General features: G+C 51.0%; 1 protein-coding gene across 1 annotated transcript in view; it reads left to right on the forward strand.

The window, feature by feature from the left end:
- The window catches only part of PCNT (pericentrin), a 1,129,672-nt gene that overhangs the window by 137,173 nt on the left and 977,413 nt on the right, over positions 1 to 15,086 (forward strand). The window lies entirely within an intron of this gene.

The following is a 15,086-nucleotide window of genomic DNA, read 5'->3' on the forward strand; positions in this document are numbered from 1 at the left end:
AAGTAAACCCCTTTTCAAAATTCCGAAAGAAAAGGGCAGCCAACCTATAGAGGGGATATCAGCAATACCCTTCCTATTCCTTGAATACTCCATTTTAAAGGCCTCAGTACCAACAGACCACCACCTCAGACAGCCTATGTTTGAGGTAACCGGGGGAAAACCACACGGGCTGGCAAAGATCCTAGCCACTGACAATATTATACAGGTTCCGGCTCCAACTCCTCCTCCATGCTTTTCTCAGTCTTCCTCCACCAATGGCAAGCCATTACCACAGAGTGGTGGGTTCTACGCCTTGTACACTTTGGCACCCTCCCTCCAGCGGCATCTCAAGGCTCTTCAACAAGACTTCAAAAGCATGCTTCACAAAGGAGCAATAAAGAAGGTCCCATTATCAAGCAGGGGCATAGGTTTCTACTCCTGTTTCTTTTTGACCATAAAGAAGTTAAGGCAGTGGCGACCAATATTAGACCTTAGTATCCTCAACCTCTACTTGAAAAAGTAGAGGTTTCCAATGGTTACATTACAGGAAGTAATGAAGTGTTCGAGGCATGTGGGCTGCTGAATTCATATCTGTGCATAGATCGCCGCCTAGTGTTGGGTCCGGATGATTGCACATTGTTGTCCTGGAAGAGTCTTCGATGTATCACGAGATAGGTGGCTCCTCCCTTGGACCACAGTGCGCATGGGCATCCTCTCCATGCTCAGATTGTTTTTTTCCGCCATTTGGTTCGAATGTACTTTCCAGCACTCCAAGTTCGGAATCAAGATAAACTTTTCTAAAGGCCTTCGAATTTGTCTGTATTGTTCGCGATCGGTACCGATAGCCTTCTTTACCTTTTGTTTGCACTCTGGTCGTCGAATCTGGCCGTCAGGCCTTCTCGAAGCCACGTGGACCGACTGTCGATGGAACGAAGTCCATTCAAATACTGCCCGCAGTGCAACTCTAAGTTCCCGCACACCGATAAGCATCCAGTGTGCAACAAATGCTTGTCTCCAGATCATAATTAAGATAATTGCCTAGCTTGTGCCCAGTTTCGGTCCAAAAAGACTATCCGGAATCGACGGGCGGCAAGGCAAGAAATGCAGAGGTCGGCACCTGAGCCCGAGAATATATACAACGACGAGGAAGAACTAGTCGACACTGAAGATTTGGATCAAGAGGGAGATCAATACTCCGAGCACGACTTTGAATATTATATCGACGACTAAGAACAAATCGTCTGTCGAAGAATATAAACAAGATATCGTAGCTGTCGAAGACTACTCCGATGACAACAAGGGGCTAACCGTGAGAACACCGCCCCACACAGACACTACACCGATATCAGAGACTCAGGTCAAGGCATCGCCAACAGGCCTTAGCCAAGATCAAAATACTAGTTCTACAGCCCAGCCATACCGCCCTGCTAAGAACATATAAAAAGAGCCTTCTGAGACACGTAATCCAAGGCCGGTTCCATCGAAACCAAAAGTCGAACCAAAGGTGATAAAGCCAAAGGGCGGCGACCAGAAGGCCACGTTCCATATACACCTTCAAAGCCAAAGGCCGTTGAATTGACCTCCAAGCCAAAGCCCGTAGACTCCAGCAAATCGGGTTCGACTGTCGATAAAGGAAAGAAACCTGTCGACGAAGGCCATAAGACTACGCCCAAGGCTGTTGTCGAACCGAAACCTAAGGTAGACCACACCAGATGGGTCGAGCCGAAGCCCATCGATCCAAACAGGGGCATTGAGCCAAAGCCGTGGGCTCCAAAGACATCTCTACCACCTAAACAAGTTACCGAACCGACAAAACCGCTCGGTCCGAAAACCGTGCTAAAACCTGTAAAGGACGTCGAACCGACAAAACCTGTCGGAAAGCCTCAAAAACCGATCCAAGCACCAAAAGCGGTCGAACCGATTACAGGCATCGAACCGAAGAAGGTCAAATCAAAAACTACGGTGCCAAGGCAAAAGACTGTGGAAAAGGAGATCATCCATCCAGACCAATCCACAGAAGATCAGTCAAAACTATATATTGACCCAAATACTGGGAAAGTGACTGTTTATAAAAGAAAGAAAAGACCAGTGCCTACTGAAGGCTTTTCTAAAATTCCACTCAAAAAGAAGAGACTGTGCTACCTCTCCTATTCTTTTCCAACCTATCTCTCCAGCTATGCCTGCTACTCCATATACACCATACTTACCTGCACACTCGGACTACAACCTAAATGAAGATCAGGATGCAGATGTGGGTTTTGGAGATACACAAAACTCATATGTAGACCCCAATACACAACCATGGGGGGTGGGGGTGAGCCAGACACTTAAGGGGCTCTACCCATTACAGACCCTACTGTATACCCAGCTAAGCCATCACCCACAGAAGACACAGTGGCTTTTAACTCCTTAATAGACAGAGCCGCAAGCTACCATAATGTAGACATGCATTCTGATGCTATAGAAGAGGACTTTCTATTTGACACGCTGGCAACATCAGAAAGAAGTGTCAACTCTCCCCATGTTAAAGGGCGTCCTGAAGCACGCTAACAACATATTCAAAGACACTGCTAGGGCACGTGTCATCAACCCTAGAATTGAGAAGAAGTATAGGGCTGCACCAGTAGACCCTACATACATCAGGGGACAACTGCCTTTAGACTCATTGGTTGTATCCAACGCACGAAAGCATGCGAATTCGCAAACAACTGGAGAAGCTGCTCCTCCTGACAAGGAGTCTAAGGTTTTAGAAGCATCAGGCAAGAGTAGCAGCTCAAGCAGCAAACTCATGGAGAATAGCCACTACACAGGCCTTGCTGGCCAGACATGACAGGGCACACTATGATACTTTAGAGGGACTTCTCCAACACTTACTTGAGCCCTACAAATAGCAGGCAGATGAACTTATACAAGAGGGAAAGCTCATCACCAATGCCTCCATTAAGTGTGCTCTAGACGCGGCAGATACAGCTGCCAGATCAATCAACACAAGCGTACTGCTTAAAAGGCACGCATGGCTTCCCATATCTGTATTCGAAAATGAAGTACAGGCCACAATTCTTAACCAGCCTATAAATCCAGATTTCTTGTTTGGTCCAGCAGTTGACTCAATTCTGGACAAAATGAAAAAGTACACGAAACTGCAAAATCCATGGGAGCCCTTCAGTCTCAACAACACAGAGGCTCCTTTCGTCGCTCAAGTTATAGAGGAGGAGTGCGAGGTAACACATCGCAGCAATCCTCCACTTACAAGACTAATATGCAATCCACATACAATAAAAACACTAACAGGGGTGGATACAGAGGAAATAATACCCAGGGCAGAGGTCGTGGAGGCAATGCCAATAGATCCTCCACAAACACCAAACAGTGACTTCTTGGCACTACCCTCAGACCATATAACACCGGTCGGGGGAAGACTACAACAATTCCTGCCAGTCTGGTTAAACATCACTACAGACAGGTGGGTAAGGCAAATTATCCAACATGGCTATTGCCTAGAACTCACGTCAACACCACCCACCATACCACCTGTGCACGTCCAATGTCGCAGGAATATATACCATTACGGCAGCAAGAGGTCATCAGTATGCTACAAAAGGGGGCCATAGAACCAGTTCCACTCTAACACCAAGGAACGGGAGTATACTCACTATACTTCCTCATTCTGAAAAAGTACGGTTCTCTCAGACCAATATTAGACCTCAGGCCCCTCAACCTGTACATTTTATTAGAGCACTTTCATATGCTCACTCTCCAACAAGTCTTACCACTGCTTCACCAGGGAGACTTCCTAGCAACTCTAGACCTCAAAGACGCATACTTTCATATACCAATACACCCTGCTCACAGAAAGTATCTAAGGTTTACTATTCAAGGACAGCACTACCAGTTCAAAGTCCTACCATTCGGTGTAACAGCTCCACGGGTGTTCACCAAATGCCTAGCAACAGTGGCAGTACATCTCAGGAGACAACACATTCATGTGTACCGATATCTGGACGATTGGCTAATACACGCGCCATCGGCCCAGCAATGTGCCAGCCACATGTCAAAAACCATTCATCTCCTGCACAGCCTAGGCTTCTCGCTAAACTACCCAAAGTCGCACCTGCAACCCTCCCACGTCCAACAGTACCTGGGAGCAACAATAGATACACTAGCGGCAAAGGCATATCCGAACGCAGCACGAATAAACGGAATGCAAATGTTAATCCAAAGGTTCCGACCCCAACACTCATTGCCAGCTCGAGTGTTTATGCAACTCATAGGCATGATGGCCTCATGCATATTCATACTCCCTCATGCCAGGTTACACATGCGTCCGCTTCAGGAGTGACTAGTAAGGCTGTGGAACCAGGCTCAAGGGCAATTACAGGACCTAGTGTTTGTGACCAGTCGAGTATACAACTTTCTGCATTGGTGGAATCCACAAAACCTTTGCAAAGGACGACTGTTCCAAGAGCCTGTCCCACACATAGTGATGACAGCGGACGCATCCCTGCTAGACTGGGGAGCCCATGTCCTGCATTACACAGTTCAGGGACTATGGACTATACAACAGAAAAAGATGCACATCAACCTTCTGGAGTTGATGGCGATCTTACTAGCCCTAAAAGCATTCAAAAAACACTTATGCAGCAAGACTGTGTTGATCCAGACGGACAACATGACAGCTATGTATTATATTCAAAAACCAGGCGGAACACTCTCCCCCACAGCTGTCGCACCTGGCTCAAACCATGTGGAAATAGGCCATTCAAAGGAACATGTTTCTCATGGCAGAACACCTCCCAGGCAAAGACAATCAGATAGCAGACCTGCTCAGCAGGCACAGTCAACAGATGCACGAATGGGAGATTCACCCCAATGTGCTCCAACCATTCTTCCGGCTATGGGGACAACCGTAGATAGATCGGTTTGCCACAAGCGAAAACGCAAAATGGCAGTACTTTGCCGCCAGGTTCCCACATCCGCAGTCGCAGGGAAATGCGATATGGATGAACTGGTCAGGCAAATTTGCGTACCCTTTTCCCCCAGCACCATTATTACCGCTAGTTGCACGCAAAATGCGCCAACATTTGCTGGCGCTAATCCTAGTTGCTCCCACATGGGCGAGGCAACCATGGTACACACGGTTCCTAGAACTGTCAGTGGTGCCTCATCAAAGACTGCGACTAACACCCAGTCTTCTAACTCAGAACCATGGCGAAATCCAACACCCAGACCCACAACAGCTGAACCTGGCGATCTGGCTCCTGAAATCCTAGAGTTTGGATACCTGAACTTGCCTCCAGACTGCATGAATATTATCAAAGAGGCAAGAAGACCCACTACCAGGGCATGTTATGCGGCGAAGTGGAAACGATTTGTCATTTACTGCAGTAACAATGACATAAACCCATTAGATGCTTCGACACAAAACATCATTTGCTATCTCTTGCACCTACAACGTTGCAATTTAGCCTACTCATCCATCATAATACATCTAGCTGCGTTAGCAGCATATCTCCAAAACAGGCAACACCTTTCACTATTTAGAATGCCAGCAATTAAAGCATTTATGGAGGGACTTAAACAAGTAATTCCCCCAAGGTACCCACCTTCACCAGTCTGGAATCTAAACATAGTCTTAACCAGACTTATGGGACCACCTTTTGAACCATTACACTCATGCGAACTACAATTTCTTACTTGGAAAGTGACTTTCCTTATTGCCATTACTTCTCTTAAGAGTTAGTGAGCTGCAAGCCCTAACTATTCAAGAACCATTCATTCAAGTACATGAAAATAGAGTAGTTCTCAGAACAAACCCTAAATTCATGCCAAAAGTGGTATCCCATTTTCATATAAATCAAACAATAGACCTGCCAGTGTTCTTTCAAAACCCACAGACCGTTGCTGAAAGGGCCTTGCATACTCTAGATGTCAAAAGAGCTCTGCTTTACTATATAGATAGAACTAAGGCATTTCGAAAGACAAAACAGTTGTTTGTTGCTTTCTCGCCACAACACAAAGGCAACCCTATTTCTAAATCTGGTATAGCCAGATGGATTGTTAAGTGCATTCAGATATGTTACTTAAAGGCAAAACTCACCTTAACAGTTCCCCCTAGGGCGCATTCAACACTCAAACTAGGGGCATCCATGCCTTTCCTAGGAAATATTCCTTTACACGAAATTTGTAGAGCAGCCACATGGACAACCATACATACATTTACCAAACACTACTGTGTAGATGTACATTCCAAACAGCAAGCTGCTGTAGGACAGGCTGTTCTCAAAACTTTCTCAGACTGCTGCAGCTGGCACAGGCAGCCACCGCTAGGGGAGATACTGCTGTACATTCTATGCACAGATATGAATTCAGCAGCCCACATGCCTCGAGCGGAATATGCTACTTACCAGTATGCATCTGTTCTTGGCATGTAGGGCTGCTGACATTCATATTGCCCTTCCACCTCCCCGGTGCCTGTCGCAGCTGTAGCATTCACTTATTGTATAGACATCTCTCACTGTACTATACTCCATCTCTGCCACAATGGCGAAAAACAATGTGAGCATGGAGAGGATGCCCATGCGCAGTGTAGTCCAAGGGAGGAGCCACCTATCTTGTGATACTTTGAAGACTCTTCGAGGACAACTATGTGCAATTATCCGGACCCAACACTAGGCGGCGATCTATGCACGGATATGAATGTCAGCAGCCCTACATGCCAAGAACAGATGCATACTGGTAAGTAGCATATTCCTCCTAAACCATTGCAATTTCTTGTCAACCCTAGACCTCCAAGACTCCTATTTCCACATACCCATTCACCCAAGACACAGAAAATACCTGAGGTTTATGGTAGCTGGATGCCACTACCAGTTCAGGGTGCTCCTTTTTGGTCTCCAGTCCGTGGCCATAATTTTTACGAAGGGCCTTGCTTCTGTCATAGCTTTTTTCAGACAACACCAACATCAAGTCTTTCCATATCTGGACGACTGGATGATCAACGCACCTTCCAAGACAGCAGAGAGAGAGAGAGAGCGTGCACAAAAGCCTGCACAACTCTCTTCCGGCAGTTTGGTCCGACTCCCAATCTACAATAATGCAGACAAAATCCATTGCAGACAATTGTCTTTATATGAGCCACGTTAGACACTGTATGCTTAAAAGTGCACCCTGCGGAAGAACAGCAGCAGCTTCTTCTGACCTGCAAATTCCATCAAAAGAAAGTCTCTTTCAGTCCGATTTTACATATCACTCTTAGGAATGATGTCATCATGCATAACGGTGACTCCGTTTTGTCGTCCCAAGATGCGTCTCATTAAGGAGGAGCTGGACAAGCAGTGGGTACAATCCGTCTGCTACTTCGACAACATCATCAAAGTAACTACGCACATGCTGAAAACCTTGGCGTGGTCGACAAACAAAAGTCATCGGTTAGTAGGGCTGTCCCTACAACAAATAACAACACTATTGGTAATTACTACGAAGGCCTACCGTGGAAGGATAGGGAGCTTACCTTCAAGAACTCAAATAAGTTTCATCGGACTGTCAATCCCACATAAATTTGCTGGAACTTCAAGCAGTGCATCTGGCTCTCCAAGCATTTCTTCCCAGAATACGAAATTCAACAATGCTCGTGTGTATGGACAATACCACAACGATGCACTCTATGAACAAACAGGGTGGCATAAGATCTCCTCCACTTTCCATGGAAGCGCTGGAGATCTAGGAGATTACACACAATCTGCCTCAAAACTGAATATGTTCCGGAAAAAAAATACGGTTGCAGACACACTCAGCAGGCTCATAATGTTAATCAACAAGCGGGAACTCCATTAGCAGACCCTACAGAGTCCTCTTTCGCTGGGCACACCAGATTTGGATCTATTTGCAACTTCTCAGAACCGCAAATGCGGGTCCTATGCAAGTTTGCATCCCCAACCAGGGTCATGGGGGAATGCTTTTTCAAGTGCATGTTCCGGCTTCTTTGCTTACGCTTTTCCTCCCATTCCTCTCCTCCCAGGAGTCCTCAGGAAGATGGTTGAACCCTGCAAACTGATTCTCATTGCTCCAGCGTGGCCGCGTTGACGCTGGTACACCAAGTTGCTTCTCTTATCCCAGGTCCGACACATCCGACTTAGTCTTTCCCAATCTTCTGACGATGAACCAAGGGCAAATTCTACACCCAAATACAAGGCATCTCCACTTGTTCGCATGGCTCCTGAGTACAATGAGTTCCAACGGTTGAACATTTCCAGGAAAGGTAGAGAACTCTTAGCCAGGATGGACTGTACCAGCAAAACTGACTGCCTCAAGTGGAAACGTTTCTGCACCTCCTGCCATCAAGCAGGAATACATCTGCTTTCCTCCTCTCCAGAGCAAGTCTTACCATACCTTTTACATCTGGTACGTTCTGGTTTGGCGCATACCTCTATAAAGGTGCACTTAGTAGACATTTCTTGTTGGAGAACATCACTGTCCTCTCTGCCAGTTTGGTCTTCTAGAATAATCAGAGTTCCTAAAAGAATATGTTTTACCTCCTCGAAGGCCTCACGCCTCCATTGTGGCAGTTGAACACTGTTCTTTCCCAATTGATGAAACCCCTCTTCAAATCAATTCACAAAGCTGAGATCAAGTTCCTGTCATGGAAGTTGGCTTTACTTCTTGCCTTGACCTCAGCCACAAGGATCGGCGAAATTCAGGCTTTTGTTATATAGGAACCATTTTTGCAATTCAAAGTTAACGGAGTTCTCCGCACAAATCCAACATTCATACCCAAGGGTCTATCTGATTTCACTCTTAATGAGCCTTTGGTGCTAAAGACTTTCTTCCCAAATTCCTCAACAGCTGCAGAGAGGACTCTTCACTCGCTTTATGTCAGGCGTTGCCTTAACTTTTATATACAAAAGACACAAACTTTTTGCAAGACTTCTCAACTGTTTGTTCAATACAGTACTCCAAGGAAAGGTTTCCAGCTGTCCAAACAAAGTATTTCTAGATGATTTACAAGTGCCATACAATACTGCCATCACAAAGCAGGCAGGCCGTCGTCTTCCAAAGTTCGAGCCTATTTCACGAGGGCTATATCTACGTCTACAGCTTTATTTGCGGGAATATCACTTCCAGAAATTTGCCGTGCAGCAACGTGGAAGAATAGATCTGTATTTACTAGACACTACTGCTTGGATTCAGCAGTTCTAAACGATACAGCAGTGGGCCAAGCAGTACGGACCTCTTTTTCCATTAAGGTGAGCCACCCCTGTCTACCCTCCTTCCACTATTGCTGTATCACATCTCCATAGTGTGAGATGTTTTTTCTGTTTAAAACTTAAAGGAATGTATTTCTTAAATATTGTTCCTATTATCACTATTTTATACTTGCTATGTATTGAGTGCATGTCTATTGATAAACTGAATCTGAAAGAGACACGTTAGTGATAGATTCCTTACCTTAGAATATCCCCAGGCGTCAGACTGGATCCGGAAACTTTTGCGTAGCAATACCCCTGCGCGCCGGTAGGCGTCGTCTGCGGCTCCGCGTCCGTCGTCGGCGTCGTGAGCGCCGGGATGACGTCGTCGGAGTTCTTAGACGGCGCCCATGCGCGCTGACGTCAGTTCTTCTTTTTTCCGCGCCAGCTAGCGCAGATCCGGAAGAAGCTCTACCCCCAGTCACTTTTTGACTGCAAACTTTTTGATCTTTTTGATCTTCTCTTTAGTCGACTTCTCGACTATCGGTGCCAGGGATGCCCGGGTTCAAGCCTTGTTCGAAGTGCGGCCGACTCATGTCGGTCACGGACCCCCATCGCCGGTGCCTGAAGTGCTTAGGCCTCGACCACGACGATCGATCCTGCTCCGACTGCCGGGCCCTGACGTCAAAGGCTAGGCGGGAGCGGTCCCGCAAGCGTCTCGAGCTGAGGCAGTCGGCCCCGCGCCGCTCCAGGTCCCGGTCCCGGTCCCACGGGAGGTCAAGGGACAGGTCGCGAGGTCGGAGTCATCGACGTTCCGGGAGCGGACACCGATAGTCTGGTTCCAAGTCCTCAGGTAAGAGGCATGAGAGGTCGGAGCGACACCATCGATCCTCCGACCCGCCCCGACGCTCGCACGATGCGGCCGGGGACTCGGGCGACACCGCCCACGCGGCTCCGCGGGAGTCGCAAGCGTCGCCGCCTGCCCCACACCTTCGGGTCCCTGGGCACGGCGCGTCGCAGGAGGAGGTCGAGAGGTACCTCATGGCCATGAGGGCCCTCCCTCCTCAGTCGGTTCCCGTGGCGCCTTCGGGCCGATCGGCTCCGTCTGGAGGTCCTTCCGGGTCGGGCGCTTCGGCCCCGACGCCGCTGGCGACTTCGGTCCCGGCGCTGCACGACCTCGCTGGATCCGGCTCTGGATCCGGGACCTCGCCGGTCGACCTTACGACCTCGCCGGCGCCGTCCCTTCAGGTGTCGTCCCCGGCAGCCGATGTGGTTGCCGCCCCCAATGTTTCCTACGGTCCTACTCAGGAGTCGGAGGGGCGCCGCTGGGCGCCGATTCCGTCGGCCTTTGGAGACTTCTATCTCCACGAGGAGGCCCTGGCTGTTAATCCTGGTCTCCAGGAGCCAGGTGACGAGGAGCAATGGGAGGGGTCCGAGGACCCTCTGGCACGTGATTGCCAGTCACATCAGGACTGGACATATGAGCTTGGGGAGGCCAGTGGTATTGACACCTCGCCAGACACTGGATTTACGTCGCCCCCGACTGTGGCTTCGGAGGCGGGTTCTGCTTACAGCGTAGTGTTGACGAAGGCAGCTAAGGCCTTAAACCTTCAGCTCCCTGTCGCGGCCGTGAGGACTAATCTCCTCACTGAGGTCCTCAAACAGCAGTCCGGCTCCGCGGAGCCCCTCCTGCCGTTCAATGAGGCCTTTTGTGACGTTCTTCTGGGCACTTGGTCCAAGCCCGCCACAGGCCCCCCTGTGGACAGGAACGTGGCCAGACGCTACCGCCCGGCACCGGGCGACACATGCTTTTTGTCCACCCATCCCACCCCCGAGAGTCTGGTCATCCAGGCCTCAAACTCCCAGACCGCATTCCCGTCGGCCCCGCCCGACAGGGAATCCAAGAGATACGAACAGTTCGGGAAGAAGGTTTTCTCGTCTGTGAGCCTAGGGCTGCGGTCTGTGAACACCGCCTGTCTCTTGGGCCGCTACACCCACACTCTGTGGGACACGGTTGCGGAGGTGCTGCCTAGATGCCCGGAGGAGGTCCAGGCTAAACTCAGCCAAGCCCTGGCGGACGGCCGAGATGCAGCACGCTTTTCTATCCGGTGTGGGCTGGATACTACGGACTCACTGGGCAGGGCGATGGCAACGACGGTGGCGGTTCGACGCCACGCCTGGTTGAGGTCCGCCAACTTCTCGGCCGATGTCCAGGCCACCCTCCTGGACATGCCGTTTGATGGCCGTCGCCTCTTCGGCGACAAGGCAGACCATGCGCTGGAACGTTTCAAGGACTCCAGGGCCACGGCCAAGTCCTTGGGCCTTACGGCCCCACGCCAGCAATCGGGTGCCTTTCGCTCCTTTCGTGGCCACGGAAGGGGCGCCCCACCACGTACCGCCAGCCACGCGCCGCAGAATGTTCAGCAACGCGGTGGCGGACGTGGGAACCGCCGTGGCGGTGGTCGGGGCCAACGGCGAGGCCAGTCCACACCTCCCTCAGCAGCCCCTGCCTCAAAACCTTCCTAGTCAGAGTTTTCAGGCCCATGTGACGCCTGTGGGAGGCAGGGTTCGCCATCACCTCTCCCACTGGCATACAGTCACTTCGGACAGGTTGGTGCTGCAAATTGTCCGAAGGGGCTTCTCCCTCCCCTTCAAGTCATCCCCTCCATCCATGCCACCTCAATACCACCGTGTGTCGGGGGATCACTTGCAACTTCTGCAAGAGGTGGTTTCGGCCCTCTTGGCCAAGAGGGCCATCGAGCGCGTTCCTGGGCCAGAAGTAGGACGTGGTTGTTACTCCCACTACTTTCTGGTACCCAAGAAGGGCAAAGGGGGCCTACGCCCTATCTTGGATCTGCGGAACGTCAACGGCTTCCTCCGGACGGAGAAGTTCAAGATGCTCACTTTGGCTCAGGTCCTGGCTGCCCTGGACCCAGGAGACTGGATGGTAGCGTTGGACTTGCAGGACGTCTATTTCCACATCCCCGTCCTGCCGGCCCACCGGCGTTACCTGCGGTTCACGGTAGGCCAAGAGCACTTTCAGTTTACCGTGCTCCCCTTCGGCCTTACCAGCGCCCCACGGGTGTTCACGAAGGTGATGGCGGTGGTCGCAGCCCATCTGCGCAGGCAGGGGGTATCAGTCTTCCCCTACCTCGACGACTGATTGTTGAAGGCGGGCTCGCCCCAGACAGTCGTCAGCCACCTCCAGACTACGGCCGACCTCCTGCACTTGCTGGGGTTCTCCATCAATGTGCCGAAGTCACACCTGTGTCCCTCTCAGAAGCTCCTCTTCATCGGAGCGGTTCTCGACTCGGTTTCGGGTTTACCCACCCGAGCAGCGGGTTCGGGATATTCAGGCTCTGGTTCCCATCTTCCAGCCGTTATCCCGGGTCTCGGTCAGGTTGACGCTGCGGCTTCTGGGACTGATGGCCTCCTGCATCCTTCTGGTGCGTCACGCCAGGTGGCGGATGCGGGCTCTGCAGTGGGACCTGAAGTTTCAGTGGGCCCAGCATCAGGGCAACCTGTCCGATCATGTCCTGATCTCGGAGGGCACTGCGAAACAACTGCAGTGGTGGCTCACGAACCGCGACTGGGTCAGTGGCAGATCCCTCTCCCTACCCCAGCCGGAGCACGTAGTTGTGACGGACGCGTCCCTCCAGGGCTGGGGAGGCCACATGGGAGAGGCGGAGATCAGAGGCCTCTGGTCTCCGGCGGAGTCCCGGCTCCATATCAACCTTCTGGAGCTGCGGGCGATTCGTCTAGCACTGAAGGCATTCCTCCCCTCTGTCCGGGGGAGCGTAGTGCAAGTGTTCACCGACAACACCACCGCCATGTGGTACTGCAACAAGCAAGGCGGGGTGGGGTCGTGGACCCTCTGCCAGGAGGCTCTGCGCCTCTGGCAGTGGCTGGAACATCAGGGCGTGACCCTGGTGGTTCAACACCTGGCAGGCTCTCTGAATGCCAGGGCGGACGAACTCAGCCGCCAGTGCATGATGGATCACGAATGGCGTCTGAACTCGGACGTGGCGCAAGGTCTCTTTCAGCAGTGGGGAGAGCCTTGGTTAGATCTATTCGCAACAGAAGAGAACGCGCAATGTCATCAGTTCTGCGCGTTGGAATTTCCAAGGCGGCACTCGCTCGGAGACGCTTTTCGTCGCGAGTGGAGCTGCGGTCTGTTGTACGCCTTTCCGCCTATACCACTTCTGCCCAGAGTGCTGAAGAAGATCAGGCGCGACCGGGCCCAGGTCATCCTTGTGGCTCCGGACTGGGCACGAAGATACTGGTATCCCGAGCTACTCAGCATGTCAGTCGATCCCCCGATTCGTCTGCCTCTTCGGGAGGACCTTCTGTCTCAGCAGCAGGGGACGGTCCTGCACCCGAACCTGTCCAGTCTCCACCTACAAGCTTGGAGATTGAGCGGCGGCAGTTGAGGCCATTTGACTTGCCTCCTGAAGTCTGTGATATCATTCTGGCAGCCAGGCGTCCCTCCACAAAGTCGGTATACGCCTGCCGGTGGAACAGATTTGTGGCATGGTGCACAGCAAAGGCTGTGGATCCTCTCTCGGCACCCCTTTCGGAAGTGCTGCTCTTTCTTCTTTCCCTTGCCCAGCAGGGCTCTGCTCTGGGCACTCTTAAAGGGTACCTTTCTGCTCTATCCGCCTTCTTGAGGCTACCAGATCAGCCTTCTTTATTCAAGTCCCCTATTGTAAGTAGATTTCTGAAGGGCATCACGCACATGTTCCCTCCTGTTCCCTTCGTGATGCCCCAGTGGGACTTGAATCTTGTTCTCACTTATCTGATGTGTGCTCCCTTTGAGCCACTGCATAACTGTCCTCTTCGTCTCCTTACTCTGAAGACTGCCTTCCTGGTTGCCATCACCTCTGCCAGGAGAGTGAGTGAGCTCCAGGCTCTTTCTTCTTCTCCACCTTTCCTGTCGGTGCATCCTGACAAGGTGGTGTTACGTACACGACCTTCCTTTCTGCCCAAGGTTGTTACGGCCTTCCACATCGGGCAGTCCATTACCTTGCCCACTTTCTTTCCGCCTCCGCATCCCTCGAAAGAGGAAGAGAGGCTCCACCGTCTGGATCCAAAACGTGCGCTCTCCTACTACCTAGATCGCACACGCCAATTCCGGGTGGATGACCAACTCTTTGTTGGTTACGTGGGCGCAAAGAAGGGTAAGGCGGTGCACAAGAGGACCATCTCTAGGTGGATCATCTTGTGTATCCAAGCATGTTACTCCATGGCGAGGAAGGAGCCCCCGGCTGGATTGCGGGCCACTCCACTCGGGCCACGGCAACGACAACTGCCCTGGGCCGCCGTGTCCCCCTGCAGGACATTTGCCAGGCAGCTACGTGGGCCTCGCTGCACACGTTCGCAAAACACTACTGCCTGGACAGTCAAGTCCGGAGGGATGGCTTCTTTGGCCGTTCCTTCCTCCAGGACTTTCTGGTGTGATATTGGTTCGCAGACCCACCACCGGGGTTGGTATTGCTGGGGTATCTTTTCTAAGGTAAGGAATCTATCACTAACGTGTCTCTTTCAGATGCACAAGTTACTACTTGTGTAACGATATATCTGTAAGAGACATTAGTTAGTGATAGATTCCTTACCGACCCACCCATCCTCCCCGTTCTGCGAACCGATATCTAGGGTTAAGGTCATCCCCTTTCAGGGTCCTAGTTTCATGGCACCAGTGTTAGTTCTATCATGGCTCTGCGTATCTGGCGCGGAAAAGCTGTGTGCCTCTTTTTCAATAATGACTATGATAGGTTAATAAACTAAAAGGCCTGTGGCTTTTTTCTAGTCTATACTTATCATGGTACTCCTGTTTAATGGTACCAGCACCAATCATGTCGACGGGGAATGTGTCAAACATGTGAATATACGAAAGCATCCTATACTTGAGAACTACAGTTACAGGTA

Source organism: Lissotriton vulgaris, chromosome 2_1, assembly GCF_964263255.1.
Source record: "Lissotriton vulgaris chromosome 2_1, aLisVul1.2, whole genome shotgun sequence".
In the NCBI taxonomy this organism is placed as follows: Eukaryota; Metazoa; Chordata; class Amphibia; order Caudata; family Salamandridae; genus Lissotriton; species Lissotriton vulgaris.